This window comes from Haliaeetus leucocephalus, unplaced genomic scaffold (genome assembly GCF_000737465.1).
Source record: "Haliaeetus leucocephalus isolate CR32 unplaced genomic scaffold, Haliaeetus_leucocephalus-4.0 Scaffold248, whole genome shotgun sequence".
NCBI lineage: Eukaryota > Metazoa > Chordata > Aves > Accipitriformes > Accipitridae > Haliaeetus > Haliaeetus leucocephalus.
In genome coordinates this window covers 248,782-267,918 of record NW_010972684.1, presented here as the reverse complement: position 1 = coordinate 267,918, position 19,137 = coordinate 248,782, and positions in this window count along the sequence as shown.

Sequence of the window (19,137 nt, the reverse complement as noted above, 5' to 3'; positions counted from 1 at the left end):
AGGAAGCGGTCCAGTTCATGTGTTGGATGCCAGGTTTCAAATAGCAGTCTGGAGAGTAGGGGATACTTACACAAAATAAAAATGTCAACTGATTTTTTCTATTCATGTTTGGAATAGGAAAAGAAAAAAATAATTCACAATGTTAATTGAATGAAAACTACATGATCAATTGTGTATCAGATCCTTTACCACCTAAATAAAAACAAAAATAATTTTTTTTTTCCCCTGGGAAAAATAAATGTGAACATATCAAAACAGAGAAGGTTAGGAGGAAACAGAAAAACTTTAAACAGTCTTACCAAAACCTGGGTCTAATAGCAAAGAATAAGTAAAGACATGATTATATCTCTTGTGGAATTCTACAATAATGAGCACATTGTTCTAATCAAATATAAAGACATGAATATTTAATTACAACATGCTTAAAATATGGACATCTTTCTCCTTGGTAACAATAGGCTTTATTATTAGGTGGAAAATGTGTGCTTTATGATGATCTTCACCATAGTCATTGGATTCTTTCAAGTGGCTGGTACACGTAAATGATGAATTTGGTAATTGCCTTAATGTCATTTCACTAGCCTAGGTTTTCTTCGTTCCTTTTTTTTTTCCTGTTCTTTTAGATGTGAAGAAAGATTATTTTTTTTAATGGCACAGTACCTTTTTACAGTATTTTTTTTCCTCCTTGCTTTAAAAATACATGGCTTTTAAATTGTACCTAAGGGCACAGGGAGGTAGACAGACAAACCTTCCCATGGGAGAGGATACAGTACTAGCCATGGGAATGAGGCTGGAAGAGATCTTCTCTTCATCTAGCACTCACATATATGTCAGCCCTGAGGCTTGAAGGAAAATCTCCAAGGAAATCTCATTCAGAACCTGCATAGTGGATCAGATCCTAAACTGTAAGTTACTATGTCTGAGCAGACACAAGGCAGATCAGTCATACCTCCTTTTATACTGGTTTTGAATCTGTTGGAAGCAGATAACAAGGAGTACAAAGTCGGTGTGCTCATTCTACAAGGCTTCTGGCTCAAAATGTGTTTGCTCATGTACAGGATTTTGGTGAAGATAATGTGTGCATAGATGTGTTTATGATCAGTCTCAAAAGACTAATAAAATGCACATCCCTCGCATGGAGATACTGAGTGAATAAATGCAGTAATGTTTGCCAAGTGCTCCAAGAAGCTTTCTCAAATGATCATTATTACAGCAAATAAATCCAACTTCAAAGCATCTGTACATCAGAGTAACACCTGTGAGCACGTTGGTGAAGATGGGGGTTGTTAGATGACGATTCCAGTCCCTAATCTGATTGCTGAGCCTGATATTTCTTCTCAAGGTTTAGTCCTGTTCCCCTGTACACTAGAGAAAGGCTTTGTGTCCTTGGAATAGACACAACTGCTTATTCCCTGGAAGAGGATGCCAGCCTGAGGGATTACTGATTTTAATTCATCTTACTTCCTGTTGGATTTCATACAGGGGGCATAGGCAGGACCTATTCAATGGGTGGGATGGCATTACTTATTCTGGCTGTCCTCTCCTTCAGGAGGAGGTTGTAAAACTACTTCCAGTGTTCTGGATACAGCACTCCTAGTCTTCTCAAACGATCCCAGCACCTGGCTGAAACCTTTGGCGTTTGCTCTTGAGGTATTTTTGGTCTCCAGCAGATGGAAGCAACTCCCTGTTTGCAGAATTGGCAAGAGTCTGCTCTCTGCCGAGAGTGTTCTGAAATGAAGGATTTGCTCTGAGCTTGAAGCTGCTAGATAGGGTCCAACTTTTGTTTAAAAAAACCCCACACTGTAAAAAGCTGTTTTCATATCGTTGGTAGCATAATAGCATTTTTTTCTTTAGAAGTGTACTTTTTTCCTGTTGACACCTCAGCTTGAAGAGCAGTTTTACTCTGACAAAGTGCTGCACAGATTCCTTAAAATGACCCAAACTACTTGTTTTATTTTTGAGATCTATCTTCCATAACTATGAGATCACCCTTCACAGGTTTTAGGAAATGTGTTTTGTTTTAAGATGATGTGTATGAGTGCGAGTTCTTCTCAGACTGCCTACTAGCATTTAAATTTCTTACCATATGTTGATCCTATGGAAATGTTTTAGCAGTGCAGAAATGCAATAAGGGCCTGAGAGGCTTGCTGGAGATAAGTAGATTACCTTGTACATAGGCTGATGCAGAAGATAACCTGTTACAGGAAAAGCTCTAGTACTCTAGTATCCTTCTTAATATTTAAAAAAGAAAGTAAAGATACTTATCTTTTGCTTTCTAGAATGCTGATGAGTTGTTTGCTGCTTTTGGGGGTGGGGGAGGATGAAAATGAGTGGAGGATTAAGGTATCATAGTAATGTAAAATGAGAATTAGCATTGACATAGACTCATTAAGCTCCATTAAGAATCACCCTTTAATGTATTTATCATACAATAAAGAGAAACAATAAAGAGATGTTAAGAATTAGCAGATAATATAAAAGGTATGTTTTTACAGGGAAGTTTCTTCCTAGCTGAAGATTCTGCCAGGCTGCATTAAGACAAAGAAGGTAAGCTGCTTGGATTTTTAGCAAGGGAGAATGTTAAATCTTGATTTCTGTAAACTTGTGATTAATAGTTCTGGCTTCATTTGTGTCAGTGTCGTTGGCTTGTATCCTGCTTTTCCTCTTGGAAGAGCTCCTGTGCTGAAAAATAGATCCTGTGATGTACCACTGCCATTAGCTGGCTCACCAAGTTTGTTGTGGAGTTTTGTGACCATGTGGCATCCATGTGGGATATGCAGTGTCACAGTGGGAAGAGGGGAAGAAAAGCATGTGCAGAACTGGGTCATAAAGCAAAGAAACCACAACTCATAGATGTCACAGCAGCAACTGAGAAGAAAAAGCTTGATGTGGAACTGAGCTGAGGTGAAATGTTTTGATATTTAAAAGAGAAAACACAGGGAAGAATCCCATCTATGATATTCCCTGCACTTCTGGCCACAATTCATGGTGAGAAAATGAATGCCAAAGTATTAGAACTTCACCAGAGAGGAAAAAAAAGGCTATTCGACTTAGATTAAAATCAAATCTTCCCAGTCTCAGCAGCAGCTTTAAAGTCAGATCTTCTCAGTCCAGCTGAGTTGCAAATGAGGAACCTAAATAAAGACAGATGTTGTAAAGGGCTCAGCTACCAGCAGCTTCTCTTTCTGACAAATATGGCCTAATTTACAGAAAGGGACCTAGTGGGCTCAAATCAGCTGCCTAGACACAGGCATTTCGTGTCATTTGAGATGCCCTCAGGAATCTGAAGCTGCCACGCACTGCTGACCGAGACACAGCCTCATATACACTGGGGTGGTGGCTGGGGTATATGGAGACTCCTGGAGCAGTCAGAGGCACTTGGAACGGATCAGACACCAATAGTGGAGCAATTGAACTGAGACCCCTTAAAAGAATTCATCTCAGCTGAATTCACTTACCACCCACATGCATTTATGAAATGATACTTGGGGTCTCCCTGTTTCCTGTTTGTTACAGTTCATCTAGAAGAGCAATGTCATTTTCAGTTCAGAATTACCTTTTCAGCTTTAGTCATGAGACAAACTTATCACTTGGAAGCCCACCAGGTAAAAGCAGCTTTTTGGGTATGACTAGGAAACAAATTAATGTTAGCATTACAGATCTAAAAATAGCTTATGGAAGAAAGTGAAGAAGAAACAGCAATTCATAAAGTTCAACTCAGCAAAGAGAACTGAAAATAACTGATAGTCCCAAGTCCAAGAGAAATTTAACTCTCTTAGCCATAATAGGACAGGTCATAAATAATCTCAGATTCTTTTTTATGCTCATATTTTTTTGTCAAGGTAAAATCTTTCACGATAATTCTCAAGTTTTTTTCCTGCAAACAACCGATGGGAATGGATGACCAAAAAGGTGCAACTGTTTAGGAACTGAACTGGGCTCATTTTCAGCTAGAAGTGACTGAGAGACTGAAGTATCTTCTCATCATCATCATGCTTTTCCTCTAGTCCTTCCTGTCAGTCTGTCCAGATATCCTGAACTTCCATTTTAATGTGAAAGTAATTCATAAGTAGTTTTTTTTAAAAGTCTCCAGGACAAAAAGTCCCCAAAGAATATATAATACTTTTTGCATATGACCTTCATTTATTCTAAGCACAGACAAAGTGTCACTAAGAACAGTGTGGTGGGTTAACCCTGGCAGGATGCCAGGTGCCCACCAAAGTGGTTCTATCACTCCTCTCCTCAGCTGGACAGGGGAGAGAAAATACAATGAAAAGCTTGTGGGTCGAGACAAAGACAGGGAGAGAGCATTCACGAATTACCATCACGGGCAAAACAGACTTGACTTGGGGAAATTAGTTTCATTTTATTACGAATCAAATCAAAGTAGGATAATGAGAAATAAAACCAAATTTTAAAGCACCTTCCCCTGACCCCTTCCTTCTTCCTGGCCTTAACTTTACTCCCAATTTTCTCTACCTCATCTCTCTCCAGCAGGGCAGGGGGATGGGGAATGGGGGTTGTGGTTAGTTCATTACACATTGTCTCTGCCACTCCTTCCTCCTCAGTGGCAGGACTCCTCACATGCTTCCCCTGTTCCAATGTGGGGTCCCTCCCACAGGAGACAGTCCTTCACGAACTTCTCCAATGTGGGTCCTTCCCACAGGCTGCAGTTCTTCATGAACTGCTCCAGCATGGGTCCCTTCCACGGGCTGCAGTCCTTCAGGAACAGACTGCTCCAGTGTGGGTCCCCCACGGGGTCACAAGTCCTGCCAGAAAACCTGCTCCAGCGTGGGCTCCTCCGTGGGCCTCCGGGCCACAGGTCCGGCCAGGAGCCTGCTCCAGCACAGGCGTCCCACGGGGTCACAGCCTCCTTCGGGCACCCACCAGCTCTGGTGTGGGGTCCTCCAGGGGCTGCAGGTGGATATCTGCTCCACTGTGGACCTCCCTGGGCTGCAGGGGTACAGCCTGCCTCACCTCGGTCTTCCCCACAGGCTGCAGGGGGATCTCTGCTCCAGCGCCTGGAGCATCTCCTCCCCTTCCTTCTTCACTGACCTTGGTGTCTGCAGGGTTGTTTCTCTTACGTGTTCTCTCTGCTCTCTCCGGCTGCAGTTTTTGTTGCGCAGCAACCTTTCCCCCTTCTTAAATACATTATCCCACAGGCGCTACCATCATTGCTGATGGGCTTGGCCTTGGCCAGTGGTGGGTCCGTGTTGGAACTGGCTGGCATTGGCTCCGTCGGACATAGGGGTTAAACCATGACAATTGGCCAGGTAGTTTTACTACTTTTACTTTGTATAAAAGTCTAGCAAAGCTCACCAACATTTTAAAAGCCAAATTTGCTTTGCAGATGCTTTATGTACTTTAAGATATGCCGTTGTTTACCATGACATGCTTGCAAGCATAGTCCCAATATATTTTGGTTAATAATAATTACATTTCCATATTTCTGAAAATGCAATTCAGTTTAAAACACTGTTTATTTAAAATATTTAATAAGTGATAAAAATGCAATTTAAGATTTGCATTTTCTGGTCTGTCAATATTTTTTGTTGTAATTTGGATTAACTCCAGGAAAAATCCAAAGGCAGTTTCTGCATAAATTACATAGCTTTGCTTTAGTGATGATGTAAGAAAGTTTGCTGGGAAGTAAACAACAACTCACAGGCATTTATAGGCAGGGAAAATGGGAGCAAAGAGGTTAGGATCATGTATCTAAACTGGGCCACACTGCATGTAATATTGGACGTGGCCTTTTCCAGCAACACCAGTAGGAAAGGGAGAGCGTGGGAGCCGGAGAGGTACGACCAAGGGAGATTTTTAGGCTTTTTAAAATAGTTCCCCTTGCTTTGAGAAGGGTCTGTTTTTTCTTAACTATTTATAAGAGGGATATGTACATTAAGACATAAGCATTTGCATTATGTCTCACGCCTCCATCAACCTTTTTGTTTTGGCTGCCTTCCCTGTTGAATGAGCAGGAGGGGTGGCAACAGCCCTATGCCACTGCCACACAAGTGTGGGCCCATTTCTCCATCTGCCCTGCCCAACAGATTGTTCAGGGCACCTATGGCAAAACCTTGGTACTGTGCCTGAGTCAAGGGTGGAAACTGGCAACCCTTCTCCAGGGCCAGGACATGACCCTGCTACCAAGGAAAACTGTCTGTGAAGAGGAGATGGGTGAGACAGGTAGGTGGAAGCCAGTCTGCCCTTAGGTAGCACAGAGCTCTATCTATATGGGCAGTGCTGGGAGGAGACAAATCACACAGAGGAAGGGATATGTATTGTATTCTTTAGTATTATGCCAGGAGTGCTGTGCCTGCCTGTCCCCAGAAAAGCACATGTAGGTAAATGGTGGAATTCAACTTTCAGAAGTGGAGAGCCAGGCTGTATTCTGGCACTGAGGTCAGGTATAGAGAGTCCAGCTCTATGCAGTGGAACAACCTCTTTCCATTGCACTGACAAAATCCCACCAGGATGTATTGGGAAAGGAAAGTCTCTCTCCCAGAGCAAAACGGCATGAGCAAACTAAGATGCAACGACACAGATGAGAGATCTTTGGCCCCAAATCACTGTGTTTGCCATTACATGCTTTAATTCAGACATGCTGGGAGCACCTTGACTTAACACCTTATTTCAACCACCAAAGCCAAGGCCATCAAATCCTTGATGTGAAGCAGTTTTCCCGGTTTGCTCTGTGCCCCCACAACTTTTCTGGCAGTACATTAAGAGACATTTGAAGAAAAGTCTTTGCTGAGTGGTCACATATCACAGAATTGGGAGTTAGTGCTTCCCATCCCAAAACAGTTGGAAGGTCGCAGCTTTCCACCTGGCACTCCAACACAATTCAGACAGATCTTTCAGTACAGGATTAGCAATGTCTAACTTGTTATTGAATTTATCATGTAAATGACTCTTGGAAACTGCAAGCAGCCCATTATGGAGAATGTATCTTATTAACAAAGGTCATATTAGAAATTCACACAAGTAACTAAACCCATCAAATGTACAGTACATCAATATGCCCAGAGACTGGTGAGCAGTGTTTTCCAATTAAGTGAAACAGTTTGACTTCTGAACTACAAATAAACTGCCAGAGCCACTCAGAGAGACTGACTTTCACTGCAATACAATGCCTCAGAACTCAGGCACACTTACAAAGTTAGTCCTTGAACAATCTGATGCACAGGGTGAAACTTTAAACATTTCTACCTCAGAAAAGAGCATCCTCAAATTTCTGCAGGGTTGGCAGAGTTGCACCCGCTGGAACAGAGTGTACCACAAATAAATACAGCCTGGATATTGTGTCCTTTGGTGGAGCTGCATTCACCTAAGATAAACCTCTTTGACTCATGCAAATACTGAGAAGTGGACTTTTTATGGCAATAATGAGAAAAAGGAATAATTCATAAGGCTTTTAAAACTATTTTTTTCTTTTCCAGTTAAAACCCTTAAATGATTTACTGGCTGTTTTTAGATATCAGATTCCTATATAGAGTCTCAGTGAGAAGCCCTGCTTTCAAAAGAGAAGGCTGAATTCGATGGAAGTCAGCACAGTGGCACCTACAGTTACTTACATGCTGCTAGGTTTTGCTTTCTTGCTTCATAAGTGCTGTGCCAGTTCTCTGGGACAGATTACTTGTTTTGGATAGTATTAGCATCTTGGACTAGCCCCTGGATACAGGCACAATTATGCCATTAACATCAGATTCCAGGGTTTTAAAGGCACTTCAGATCCTGTTAGAGACAGGTTTTTGAAAAACAAAAAAAACCTAAGGTGGGACACCTTAAGTACGATATAGAGGGATGGGTGGCTCTACTTTGTGTTGATCTAATTTGGGATATATTTTCCAACATGCACTACTTGTACTTTTACAAGCACATTTTGTTAAAAAAAGCTTGGCTTGCTGTTAAGGTCTATGAACAGAGCAAATCGTAAATGTCAACAAAGCTATCTTGGAAAGCTGTAATGTGTGTGTGTGGGGAGGGGTGTCTTGGGGTTTTTTTAAGCACAAATATCCTCACCTGTAACTCATAAATGGCTAAGCAGCTCTGGCTAAACATGGAAGAAAGATGGAAAAATTTTTGCTTGGAAAGAAAAAACCCAAGGGATTGTAGCCTTGATGTCAGATACAGAAAATCCTGTGGTAGATTAGAAAGTCCTGTTTTAAATTAAGTTAGTTAGCCAAGACCGTTCTGATCTTTTCTATTCTTCCTGTTTAATGGTGCCTCATCTGGAGCACTAATTCTGATCCTTTCTATTCTTCCTGATTGATGGTGCATCCCTCTTGGCAGGAAAATAAACCACTGACCCGATACAGAGTGACTTAGTGGTCAAGGTGAGGACGGGATACCTCCTCAAACAACCGCCGAAGACCGCCGGAGACCCCCACACATGCAAAGAAGGCATCTGATATGCCATGGTTATGTAATCCTATGCACATGCGTTAGATAATCTGAATATGTATTAGGTAGGAGTAGGTGAATAAGATGCAATTGTTACTGTATAAAAGGGACACACCTGATGAATCTGATGTGCTTGATTTGTGGAAAGTCCAGCAAGCACCCTGCGCAGAATAAAGCAATATGACTCCCGAGTGTGTGAGATTGGTCTATTGCACACCAGGTAAAAAATCCGTTTTTAGGACAACAGCCTGAGTCAGGGAACGCGTCAAAAAGTTCAAGTACTGAAAAAAAGTCAGCTGAATTTTTAATTTTTTTGTTAAACAATGTTATTACACATTTCACAGGGGATCCTAACACAGTAATGTATCTTCAACGATGGGGCTGCAAACCTCCTCCTTCTGTAAAATAGACACATGTGTGTGAAGTGGAACATGGTGTCCTATTCTCAACAACATCATGGCTTTCTACCACTGTTTCAAAGCTAAACATAAAGAGAAGCATGTAAAGAGCAGAAATTAATGAAACACAGCACACTGCAGGTAATTTACAGGCAGTCAACTTGCTTCTCTGCTTTGCCTATAGCTCTGATTTGCAGCTTGTGCTCTGACCCAAACATCCTTATCTTTTGCTTTCATATTAAGGTTCCTATTTCTGTTACCCACATTAGAAATAACAGAACAAAGCACCTGAGAGCTAGAGGAAAAGACAAGTGGAGTAAACCCCCATGAGGACTGAGGAACAGTCTTGTCCTGTGTTCTCTCGTTCTTAAGCTTTTTTTGCATTCATGGAAGCTGCAGGAAAGCAGGGCCTGATACAGTGGAGTGGCGGTAGAAGAGGGTTAAACAGAGGAGAGAAGAGGTTCAGGCTACATTCTGACCTGCTGCTTATGTCCTTTGATTTATTAAGACGATGAGAGAAATGGGATATGCTGAAAATTGGACTGCTTGTTGGGGGAGGGGGGGGAGAAGAAAAAGGAAAAAAGAAAAAAATATATTCTAGCTGTCCATTGCTGTTGTCATAATTTTCATAAGACTCAAGATCTTACTGTTCTTTGCAGGATAGCAGGCATGGTCCAGCAAACACAAGGAGAAATACTGTCCCTCACTCTGGCATGCAGATTATCAAAATGTTTACTGAAGGACATGCATTAATTTGTCTGAGAACAATCAAACCCATTTCGTTGTTCCTTCTTCATGATTAATTATGAGTGACTAAGAACGGAAGCAGAATTGTAAATCAGGAAAGTATTTACCTGGAACTCAATTGCAATGGTTGTGCTTGTGGTTTGTTACAATATTCCTACTAGGTACAGCTCATGTAATTCAATCTTTGAAATGTGCTAACAAGAAAGAAAGGATTGTTGCTTGCTGTTCTTTCCATGACTCTCTTTTATTGTACCCGGTGAGAATGAAAAAATGAAAGCTGATGCGAAATGATAATTTTAGCAGGACGAATCAGATGAAAATCAGAGTACCAGTCAGCATTTATGCTGCATGTCATGGACATGTCTTTATTTATCATAGCAGGTGATGGTCTTTCAGTCAATTAGTGACTGTGTGGTAGTTTTATTTGCTGTTGTTCATAATTTTAACAAAGCACTTCATTCTGATACCAGGTAGATAGACAGTCTTTGAAAGAGAGAATTGATGGTGCTTTAATTAACAAAGGATGTTGTCTTCTAAGGTAGGAAAAAAGATGGTCCTTCATAGTGGGAACAAAAAGCATTAGCAATGCCTAGGAGTTCTTTAGTAGAGGCCACCTCTGTGCCCTTTAAATAGTTTTATGCATCTGAATGGCTGGAGTAATTTACTTTTTCAACATCTAGTGATATCCAAAGGAGACAAATGGATGTAGCATCCAATCAAACTCTTTTTGGAATAAAAATCAATAGGCCATGAAGAGCTGCCTCCTAAACAAGAGGCACAAATGGCTGTAACTTTTCCTCATTACGTTGTAGCTTGCAACTTTTCATTCACAATATTCCTACAGGAAGGAAAACAAATTACACCAGGAAAACTATGTGCTGGGCTGTCCTGTCTGATGCTTACTTGATATAGTCATCCCTCTTGCAGTTAGCTCCAAGAGGAGCCTGAAGAAGTTTGCTTTGACAAAGAGGAATCTGCTAGCCTATTAGCAACACCAATATGTTATTTGCCTTTCCCATATTCTGTGAACTTTCTTTTCACAAATAGTAGGGGTTCATCCAGGCATTTGCTGAGCTGCCAGTGACACAGGTATTGCCTTGACTTCTGGTACTTTAACCTGATAGTTCAGCTCTGTAGGTCCTGCCAGGTGTAGTTTTCCAGCAAGATGGAATCTGTGACTACAAGAAAGGGGACAGGAGTTTGGAATTTCTTTCCACACTCCTCCCTTGAGTTCGAGAGAAAAACTCATTGTCCCATTCAGAATCTCAAAACCTATTTGAGCTTCCAAGACTGAAGTCCCTAGCTTTTCTTAATTTATAGTTGCCATAGGGTGTCAGAAAGAGGGAGATGTATATCACTGATTCAGACCACTGCAGTCATGGGTAGATTACAAATAAAGAGCAAAGGCTGAAATATACTTTTTACCCCACCCAGTCTGCAGACTAATGCATTTTCTTTCTTGAATAAAAAGCTGGTGGCAATTTTTTTGTCATTTCAGCATTCAGAATGAACTATTGCCACCTACTGCTTAGCCACCACTTTAAGGGTCTAAAATCCAGCATGAGATGAAGCAGCCAGATTATAGAATTAATTGTTAGAACAGAATGAGAGAGCTGGTAGATGCTCCTGAAAATGGGCATGGTCTAGGTAAGCAGGCTTTCAAGAGTACAGTAGAAGACTGAAGTTCTTGTAGAGAAAGAGGAAGATGAAACAGTCAGCCTGAATAGCAATAAACAGACTTGGTCTCATTTTCAAGATCCCTCAAGGGACAGTGTATGTCTTCCCACCAGCCTTTGTGCAAAGTTAAGATGTTTGCTGCTTTCTCTCATATTCATGCATATGTTGCTGCCCCTAATTTGCTGGAAAGACACTTCTGAATACCCCTATGCTACTGCTATGAACAGGAACTTGTTCAGGCACTGTCCTGTCTTGTATGGTCCTGTTTTTATGGCCATCTCTAACTGTAATTTCTTGGTTACTGTTTATACTGCAAACAAAGCATAAACAAGTCAAGCCAGATGGACCACAGCCATTCCCTCACTTGTAGCATCCACAGCATCTTTGATGGGGGGATGGCCCTTCTCGTAGTATCCCACTTCTGGGAGATGCTGCCAGCACTGATTTGTTGGGTAAAAGTATGTGTTCTGTCAGACTTATCCTTCTGCAGCCTTTTTAATGAAGAAGTTGATTTGACTTCATTTTTAATGTGAAAGGGAGAAAGAACTCAGCTCCACTTAGGATACCAATCCTGCATAGAAAGACAGAGTCTCTCAACAGTCTTCAAGAAGCAACATCTGGGGATGAATGAAGTTTGGTATAGTCTTTGGTCTTGGTGATTTCAATCAGTTATTGTAGGTTTTGCCATCTTCTGTGTCATGTCTTTCACGTCAGCCTATTTATAGTGACCTCCATGGGGCTCTCCCCATGACTGGTTGAGTGAAGCCCAGCACCTCAAGCAGATAATAAATACAGTAGGCAACTTGTCCCCTAAACCTGAGGCACTGCAACACATCTGTGTTTGCCTGTAGATCTGTGCCGCATAGTGCTTGAGAATGTGATCCACTGACAATGTGACTCAGGCACATCAGATGCCACCACTGAAGCAGCAAAAGATCTATTTGAGAAAAAGTTCAGGCTTCGATTCATGCCCATGGCTGCTAACCAAAGATGGTATTCCCAGACTAGGTTTGTACTGCGCTCGCAATGGGAGAAAATACGTTTTCTCAGAAGCCGTTATTACAAACCCAACACTATAACCATTGCCCTTTTTTTACCTACATCTCAGGCTCTGAGGTTGAAGTTAAATGGAAAGTTTTCTTCCTTCTTAATTGAGTTTTGACTGCAAGGTTTCTGTCTGCCTTTTAATTCCAGATTTCACAGTTGAAGTTGTAGATTGGTGCCCTTGGTGCCCTCTGCTAGACATTCTAGTAACTGCTTTGAAGAGGCAGAAACCTGCTGGGCTGCATGGCTTTGCTTTCTGAGCTTTCAAAGGAGGCCTTTCCCAGCTTTGAAGTCAATCCTTTGCTATAGTCATTAGCATGAGACATGGACAGAAATGTTGCCTCAGTTGTAAGATGTTACACCATTAACACTGCTCCTTGCAGAATGGTTTGGATCAAGTCAACAGGGGGCAGGGGACAGACTGGGAAGCATCACAGCCGGTGCCAATAATCTGTTTCATGCATGCAGACCTTAGGCTAATTTAAGGTATACTCACATTATGAAAACCCAGAGTGCCTTTCCCAGTTTTATCAGGAGAGGATCATCTCCAGGGAGTCTTGAATCAGTGTTCGACACAAGATTTAGGGCTGAAAAATATGCTGCAATCCTGCTTTGAGTTCCTGTTTACCAAGGCCCCTTAATCTCTCTTGTGGACTTCATTTGATTCCTGCCTGTCTCTGGTTAGCCTTGTCACTGTCTACCTACTCACTCTCTGAAAGATCCAGAAAGCTGCTTGCTCCAAATAATATACTGATACAACATGGGACCTTTTCCTAGGTGGAGGACAGTTTAGGAGCTAGTCCACCTGCTCTTTCCGTGTGCTTATTCTCTGCAAGAATTAATCAGGTTTTCTTGATGCTAAAGATGCAGGATTAAACAAGCGTATCTAAACCTCTCTATCTTGTCAAGTCATCTTGCGCTGGGTACCTGCCTATCCCTGGCACCTCTGCCTCCCTCCAAAGGTAATTAGAGAAAACAAGAGAGCAAATGGAGATAAAGACTCCAGCTGATTGAAAGAAACACCCAGATCTTATATCGTAGAATCACAGAATACCTCAAGTTGGAAGGGGCCCATAAGGATCATCAAGTCCAACTCCCTGCTCCTCACAGGACTACCTAAAACTAAACCATATGACTAAGAGCATCATCCAGATGCTCCTTGAACTCTGACAGGGTTGGTACCGTGGCCACTTCCTTGAGGAGCCTGTTCCAGTGACCAACCACCCTCTCAGTGAAGAACCTTTTCCTAATGTCCAGTCTGAACTTCCCTGATGCAGCTTCATTTCATTTCCTTGTGTCCTATCACTGGTCACCAGAGAGAGGAGATCAGCACCTCCCCCTCCACAGTCCCCCTTGAGGAAGTTGTAGACTGTGATGAGGTCACCCCCCAGCCTTCTCTTCTCTAGATACATAAGAACATCAGCTGTACTGAAGTCTTATTAAGGCACAGGCCTAAATTGACCTCTACTTGTCATGAGAAGAAAAAAAAATGATCAAACGATTCCCCACATGGTCATTACTGGACCCTTGCTCTAGTAATGAATGGAGCCGGCTCACTGGGCTGGTTGGACTGCTGAGAGCCTGTAAAGCAGGTCAGCTGAGTCTGTATTTGGAAAGAACACTGAGAACATGCAGGTGTTATTCAGAATTTGTGGCTGGCTGCTCACTGCTGGGCACAAGAAAGAACATAATCCCACAAACTGCAGAAAACCTCTGAATTTACTGGGAGCACGGACCCAAGCCTAAGCCAGTATACATTGTTTTGGGGGGGCTCCAGAGCTGCTGGGCTGTGCAGGAAAGAAATTAGGGGATATACAGATTTTGAGAACCAAAAGCAACCTCAAACCCATCCATCTATGTACACAAGTCTTACCTTGTACGTCTGGAATCAAGCTGTTCAACTCTTATATGTTCATATTGCTTTTAACACACTAAAGATTGGAATCAGGGTTTCACCTGTCGGTGTCCCCCTGCCCCCATCTGACTGCTTTTGCTCTTGAAAGTGGAAAGAATGAATCTTCTCAAAGCCAATGGGAATTTAACCCCAGCAAAACGTTCGGTCTCATACCAAACAAACATTTAACAAACATGGTAACCTGCTGTGAACCTTCTTGTAACTAGAGATGTCTATTTTCAGCTTCAGCTCTGGTCCTGGAGAGTTTTGTGGGATATTTCCTTGTTTCGCCTTTATTCTAAAGCCAATTTGGGTTTTGAAATACAACAATAATTCAAGTGAATAATAATGTCAAGGATATTATTCTGTTTTTTTTCAGTTAGTATTGAGCTATAATCTTTAAAACTAATGAGATTTTGAAATTCAGCGCTGCCCAGAAGTTTGGTTTAAAGAAATGGCTTTTGCAATTTTTTTTCCCTTGCCATTATTAGAATTTTTCCTGACAAATGGAATTTGTTAACATAAATGTCTTGTTCGACATTTACACCATGCTAAGCCTTCTGATGACTTCATTAAAACCTGATATCTTCATGGTTAACAAAATGAATTATCCAGCTGAGTAACTTTTATTTGTCTGTGCATGGATTAGCAGGAGCTTAACCCTTGGCAATCCACATCCTACCCAGTATTTGACATTTCCACATGAAGGTCAAGCCAGTGCAGAAATGGGGCTCCTGGTCAGAAGGCAGTCCTCTTATCTCTGAAGGCTGTTCTGTTCTCCCAGGAGCATCCACACTGGCTTGGGTAGGCATCAGATGTGTTATCAATAAGCACAGAATTGCTGCCTGTCTTGAGAAACAGAGACAAGTAGGTGATTTTTTTTTTTTTTATTTCTTGAGCTGACTGATAAGGCTATGAGCTACTATTGGCTTCTAATTTTGGTGTGGGTTGTTTGTTTTTTTTTTTTTTTTTTGTTTGCCTTGAAAATGTACATGGTTGTGTACTTACTACTTTATACTTGTTAGAGCTATTTCTTCAGTGGATTCAATCAACCTTTGCTAAAGCAATGATTCCTTTGAGAGTAACAATGAAAGTGTCTTATTCTGGTGCTTTTCATTTCTAGGATCCACCCAGAAGAACTTTATACAGCTGTGAATTTAGCCTTTGTAAGCCACTTTGAAGCAGAAATTTGATCCTAAGTAAAAGTGCCACAGATGCAGCATAGGATTCAGAAATCCTTTACCTAGAGAAGGGACAGTTCAAGAAATCCAGATTTTGGGGCAGCTGTGATACACCAAGGACTGTCTAAGAACATCCAAAATAAAAAATATGAGCTGCTAAAAGCTCAGGGTTTATACTGACTATGTACAAGGTGTCACAGATGCTAACAAAATACACTTATTCCCAGGACTGCCTGTTGCAGTGACAGTTTTTGTTAGGTGTTAACTCATTACCTTTCAGCTGAACTAATACTGAACACAATGCTTTCATTTTAATTTTGGCTGCATTATATTTCTACAATCAAAATCAGTCAAGACCTTTAGAAAAGAATTGGTTTTCCATTAAAAAAAAAAAAAAGTTCATTAAAGTACATTTGAAGTTCTCCAAACTTTTTCTAATTTTTCAGGAAAATCTTCTAAAAACTGAAATTTGAAGAAAATAGTCAGTTTAGTCAAAGTAGCTTCTTCTAATGAAATCTGTTTCAGAGGAAAAATTTCCCCTATATTTCTATAGCAATTTCCTCAATGAGATCATTCTGCACTCAAACCTCACTTGAAATCTTCCTAAAAAAACCAAGCCATGAACTCCAAAGCTCCTACTTTATGTTCTTTTTTTACATGTACCTTGTTTTTACACTGTTTTGCCAATAGTTTTTGGCAATTGTTTTTTGAATATTTTCATAATTTAAAATTGTTCTTAAAGATGATATATTGAAAAGCAAGCTGGCTAGCATAGTCACCTCTTCTTGTAGCACATTTTTTTATTGTTCAAATTCCAATTCAGAGATTTGACCTGATCATCTTAATTGGTGGTCAATGGATAGATCTGAAAAAAAGGGGCTTTCTCAAATTAAATTTGCCTTCTGATACTGTAAAGACATGCAGGGTATATTGTCTATTAAGCTCCAAATCTTTTTGAGAAAAATACATTCAAACATTCCTGTTTAACAAATCAGCAGGCTTGATCCAGCCTGTTACTTGGTTTACTGCTTGTGCACTTAAGGACAAGCTAAAGAAATCACTGTCATTGCCTTTTCAGAAGCAGTATTTTCATATGTAATTACAGTTCTCAAAAATCCTTTCTTAGGAATTCATGCGAAGAACAATCTCTCAAAGTTCCTCTATCAAAAATTCTTTTCAAAGGCAGAGCAGAAAATATATGAACACACATAAGGATGTGTAGCTATCCCACACCTTTTAAACACTGTAGAAGCTGGACTATGTGACAAGCAACAACTCTTCATTCTGTATCACTTCTACAAACTATTGCTCTTTGGATCTCTCTAGCCATCTGCTGAAAAGTCAGCAGACATGCTGTGTTTTAACAGGTCTTGAGGCCTCTGGAAGTTGTCCTTAGTTGAAAGAGCATATCGTTTCAGTTCATCTTGCAAGCACCATGTGCTGATGCAATCAGGTTTGAAGGTAGTCTTAGTGTACTCAGGTCAATATGATTGATATGAAAAAAAGAAAAGTTTTGCTGTTTTCCCACTCTGGAGCATGAGTGGCTTTGGAGAGATGTTCATTTAAAGAGGTGCTTTATACAAAGACTGGAGTGCTTTTTATCAAAGGCCTTTCCAAATGTGGTTGGATAAAAAATGAAAATGAAGAAGGGAAATAGGGAAGAAAGGAAATATCAGCAGCTGAATAAACTGCCAGTTATACATTTCATAATCCAAAACCCCTTCACTGAAGGCCCTTTCTATAAAGAGAGACTTTCCCTTCAATACAGTAGGTGGTAAGGTGATGTGAGAAAGAACTCAGATAACAGGTTGATTCTCCTCTCACTTACACATGCACTCCACCAGTCCATCCAATTCAGTGGACCTACTATTTTTATAGCTTGCCTTCCCATGGAAGCAAACCGTACACCCTAGCACTTGTGAGTGCTCCTTCCCTAGTAACACCTACTTCATTGGCTGATTTTGGCTAGATTTGAGAAAGGGATGATAAACTTAATTTTTTTTAAGTTTTATGAAAGCAAATGGCTACTGCCCTGTCCATGTTGTGAGTTGGGGAAGACTTTGATGTGAGCTCACACTGTGTTAATATACACCAGCTAAATGGATGTGGAGGTGAGTCCCTAGCCACACACTAATACTACAATACTTATTGATAATATATACATACTGTCACTTTGTATCAGACAGCTGGGATAGCAGTGAACTTGTGAGAAATAGCTGCAGGAGAAAAAGATGTGAGACGACTCCTCCGGGGCTTCCCATCCTTTGCTCAGGAGCTGCATTTAAGCTCCAGCTCTTGCCCTTGGTCACTGTCTGAGCTACACTGCAGCTATGCCCATGTCCAGCCCTGTCCCTTGCAGAAGCTGGCCTTACCTTGTCTGACTTGCCTCATTATTACAAATTTGTCTGAACATGACAGACACACAGAGCCATCTTCTCTTAGCTTCTCTCTAGACTGGGGAGGAGTAAGGCTTGAACCTGGGTTTCTTCCCCTTTTGGGAAGTTCAGAAAACACATTACTGTTCTCTGAGTTTTTCATTGAAAGTCAAATGTGGACTCCCAGCACCAGGAAAGGGCAGCTACCTGATCAAGCCTTGAAAAGACTGATTAATAAATATGAAGTCTGTGATAGCTTAAAGAAAAAAACTAAAACAAGAAGTGTTGTATGTTTGCTATTCAAGGACTGTTTAGATTATGTGTGCTCAAGGTAAAACTTATCTAGTTTAAGATTCTGCTTACAATAAAGGAAGCTTAAGGAGCGTTTGGATAATAGTCAAGGCACCAGATAATGGACATTTCAGTCTCACAGACTTGCTAATTAAGGAAATACATCCTCCTTTGGCACTGAGAAATGAGGGGTTGGCAAGAGGAACAAAGACCCTGGTGTCCTCAGATGATGCATGACCATAAAAGGACAAAAGGAGTAGGGCTACTCTTCCCCAAACAACCACCAAAGACCACCAAAGACCACCAGAGACCCCTGAGCAGGCGGAGAAGACTCTAGGATGACTGCTCAGAGAACAATGTTATGCTTGCTCAACGTAATGAATATGCAATAGTTAGGAGGAACATATGTATTAGATAGGCATGGTGATTTAACTGTAGTGTATAAGTATGGACTGAAAACCTCAGTCAGTGTGCTCGACTTGCGGAAATCTCCCATCTCACACCCTGCACAGAATAAAGCAATGTCTCCTCTCTAAACATACTTTGTATGTTTCGAGAGTTACTTTCTGATCAGGTAACAGACAGAGATAGGTCCTTTTGAGTATTTGGCTCAAAATAGGCAGCCAGAAGCCATGTTAGAAGATGGAGGGGACTTGAACTTGTGGCTCCCATGTGCTAAGCTAGAGACTTAATTATTGGAGCGACTTTATTCTCAAGAGCTAGTGAATGATTCATAAGGGGCTCTGAGAAACCTCTACTAACAGTAGTTTCCTATGAGTGAGTGTGATGGTTCACTCAACTACTGCTTAGTTTTTGACTAACACAGTTCATGTCAAGGCCTGATGCATACTGGGAGCAGCACCATTAGGTCAAAGCTAGAGCGCCAGGTAGGCAGGACAGGTGGCCAGAAAGAGCTAAAAGGCTATTATGCAGCCATTATCACCTGCAGATTACTGTCTCCTGCAGCCATCATCTTTACATATTGATTGTCTGGCAGTTTCCTCAGAATCTGCTACCTCATGGAAATGGTACAGACCTAACTTCCAAGCTGGAAGTTATCAGCTTATCCAAAAAGCCTTTGAAGCGGATTTAACAGCTGCTGGACCGCTGAGACTTTTGTGCTTCCC